Source organism: Salvelinus sp. IW2-2015, unplaced genomic scaffold (genome assembly GCF_002910315.2).
Source record: "Salvelinus sp. IW2-2015 unplaced genomic scaffold, ASM291031v2 Un_scaffold5673, whole genome shotgun sequence".
Lineage (NCBI taxonomy): Eukaryota > Metazoa > Chordata > Actinopteri > Salmoniformes > Salmonidae > Salvelinus > Salvelinus sp. IW2-2015.
Window position 1 is genome coordinate 19,034 of NW_019946938.1, and position 3,598 is coordinate 22,631.

The 3,598-nt window shown below is 42.6% G+C and overlaps 1 long non-coding RNA gene across 1 annotated transcript; it reads right to left on the reverse strand.

Annotated features, from left to right (window-relative positions):
* Positions 1-913: 913 nt before the first annotated feature.
* LOC139026747 (uncharacterized) lies at positions 914-3,082 on the reverse strand. Its single transcript, XR_011478674.1, has 2 exons — positions 3,053-3,082; positions 914-1,291 (listed from the first exon to the last, which is right to left on the reverse strand). It is a non-coding gene; the product is annotated as an uncharacterized lncRNA (long non-coding RNA).
* Between the last annotated feature and the right edge of the window lie 516 nt (positions 3,083-3,598).

Consider the following 3,598-nt stretch of genomic DNA (forward strand, 5'->3'; position numbering starts at 1 on the left):
ATCCACTAACAACCCTCCTCTCTCACACAGACACACATTCATTACAGAGAACCCTCTCAAAACACTTCCACAAAGCCTGACATCACAAGACACTGACATCACAAGGACATCACAACCTCTGACATCACAAGACACTCACAACTCTACATTCAAACAAGACACATACAAACTCTGACATCACAAGACACTGACACACACAACTCTGACATCATAAAACAACACACACAACTCTGACATCACAAGCACACCTGACATCACACTCTGACAAGACAGAGGACTGTAAGTTAGTATCTTTATTGACTCTGGAGCAGCTTATCTTTATTGACACTCGGAGCAGCTTACTCTTTATTGACTCTCTGGAGCAGCTTATCTTTATGACTCTCTGGAGCAGCGTATCTTTATTGACTCTCTGGAGCAGCTTACTTTATTGACTCTCTGGAGAGCTTATCTTTATTGACTCTCTGGAGCAGCTTATCTTTATTGACTCTCTGGAGCAGCTTATCTTTATTGACTCTCTGGAGCAGCTATATCTTTATTGACTCTCTGGAGCAGCTCTGTACAGGACGGAGGGGAAAAGAGGTAGGGAAATGAAGGGAGGAAATATGTAGATGTCGAAACTCATCCAGGGGGGAGATGTCCTGGTTTTCTTCTCACAGAGAAGTTGAATGAACTTTTCTTATCTCGAAACCCGGAACTACAACAATTGAGAATAATTGTGTCAGACGTTACTTGAGTCTGTCCAAAGAGATTATGAATTTGTTAATGCTGAGAGAGACAGAAAGGCTCTTAGTTCATGTGACTATGAAATAACACAGACCATTTCAACCACAAGAGGGCAGAGTTGACTAACACTATTCACAATACAATGGCAACATTGAGTAACAATACAAATGAAAATACAATGAAAATATAAAACGTGTCATGTTTTAAACTTTATTGTTTAAAGTCGGTAGAAAAAACTGTTAAATAGAAAACATTCTCAGCTTTTGCCTTAAAGCATCAGAAATCCTCCAGACAGAAGAGATACTCTAGCTCTGGTCCAGGGTGTTACTCTCCTTCCACTAACGCCCAGGACCAGAGCTAGAGAGAGGGGTAGAGAAACAGACACCATGCAGACAGTATACAGAGACAGACATTGGCTGAGTCCAAAATGGCACCCTATTCCTTATAGTAGAGCTGGGTGATGTGGACAAAATACATATATAAATTGCCTGAATTATGTGGACAACGATAAATAGAACAATCTGTTTAAACATTAATCTGCACCACAGTTTCTATTATTCTCCTTAAACTACTACTACTACTAACTACCACCACTACTACACCACACTACCACACCACACACACCACTACTTACTACCACCACCACCACCCTCCACTACTACCTCACACCACTACTACCTACAAACTACATTACTCAACTACCTACTACTTACTACTACTTACCACCCACCACCACTACTACAACTACTACTACAACTACTACTACTACTACTACTACTATACACCATCAGCCGTACTACAACTCATACTTACTTACTTACTACTACTACTAACACCACCACTACTACTACTATTACCACACTACTACCACCACTACACACTACCCACTTACTACTATACTACACCACTCACCATACCACCACTACTCTACTATACACCACTACACTACCCACTACCACTACCACACTACTACTACTACTACACTACCACTACACCCGCTACTACTACTCTACTTACAACTACTATACTACTACTAAACTACTACACTAACACCACCACTACTACTACTACCATCACCACTATACAACTTACTACTACTACTACTACTACTTACTATACTAACACACCACTACTACTAACTATTACCACCACTACTACCCCACTACCACTACCCCACGACTACTACTACTACCACCACTTACCACTTCCACCACCTACTACTACTACACTACTAACCACCACTACCACTACACCACTACTTCACTCAAACAATCCCAAATTACTACTACTTACCACCACTACCACACCACCACCACTACTACTACTACTACCACCACTACACTTATCACCACTACCACTACCACTACCACCACCACCACTACTACTACTATACTACTGACTACAACTACTACTACTATACTACTACTACAACTACTATTACCACCACTACTACCACCACTAACCACTACCACCACGACTACTACTACTTACCACCACTACCACTACCACCCCACTACTACTACACCACTACCACTACCACCACACTTACTACATACTACTAGGACCACCACCCACTACTAACTAGTACTACTACTATTATACTACCACTACTACTACTACTATTACCACCACCACCACTTACTACTGCTACTACTACTACCACCACTACTACTACTACTACTACTACTACTTACCACTACCACAAACCCACTACTACCACTACTACTACCACCACTACCACTTCTACTACTACTACTTACTGAACTACTACTACCATACTACTACCACTACTACTACTACTACTATTACCACCACCACTTAACTAACTACCACTACTACTACTACCACTACCACTACTACTACATACCACTTACTATTACACCACCCACCACTACTACTACCACCACACTACTACTACCACCAACTACTACACTACTACTACTTACCCACTTACCACCACCACTACTACCACAAACTTACTACCACCACTACTACTACTACCACTACTACCACCAACTACTACCATTACTACGACCACCACTACTACTCAACTACCACCACCACTACTACTACACCACTACTACTAACTACTACTACTACTACCACTACCCACCACCCCTACTACCACTACTACTACCACCCACTACTACCCACACCACCACTACTACCACCACTACTACCACTACTACTACCCACCACTACCAACTAACTACTACCACCACTACCACTACTACTACTACTACCACTACCACTGACTACTACTACTACCACCAACTACTACCACTACTACTTACCACTACTACCACCACTACCACCACTACTACACTACTTCTACACCACCACCACCACTACTACTACCACTAGATACTACCACCACTACCGATACTACTACCACTGACTACTACTACTACCCACCAGTACCACTACCAGCCACCACTACCACTTACTACTACCACTTACTTACCACACTTACTACCACTTACTACTTACACAAACAGTATTAGTGCTTTAAACTTAGAAACTTCCGGCGCCGACCGAGATGGCCACCCTCGCTCGCGTTCCTAGGAAACTATCAGTATTTTGTTTTTTTATGTGTTATTCCTTACATTGGTACCCAGGTAATCTAGTTTCATTAGATACAGTCGGGAGGGAACTACTGAATAAGAGCAACGTTCAACTCACCATACGGTTACAACCAGGAATATGACTTTCTCCCAAGCGGATCCTGTGTTTTTGCCTTCCACCCAATACAATGGACTGATCCCCTAGCCGGCGACCCTAAACAACGACGTCGTAAAAGGGGCAAACGAAAGTGGTCTCGCTGGTCCAGGCTTCGGAGACGGGCACATCGCGCTCCACTCCCTAGCATTACTTA